Raw genomic sequence first — 202 nt, 5'->3', positions numbered from 1 at the left:
CCTTCTTGTATAGCCCAGCATCCTGGATAAATAAACTAGTAGAAATGGTTTTATAAATAAATAAATAAATAAATAACTGAACTGCCGGAAGTCCAGGCTGGGTTTAGAAGGGGTCGTGGTACTAGGAATATTGTTGCTAATGTTAGATGGATCTTGGCTGAAAGCAGAGAATACCAGAAGAATGTCTATCTGTGTTTCATTG

Source organism: Elephantulus edwardii, unplaced genomic scaffold, assembly GCF_000299155.1.
Source record: "Elephantulus edwardii isolate Elephantulus edwardi_28Jun2011 unplaced genomic scaffold, EleEdw1.0 scaffold00145, whole genome shotgun sequence".
Lineage (NCBI taxonomy): Eukaryota > Metazoa > Chordata > Mammalia > Macroscelidea > Macroscelididae > Elephantulus > Elephantulus edwardii.
Note: the sequence above shows the minus strand (reverse complement) of the source record.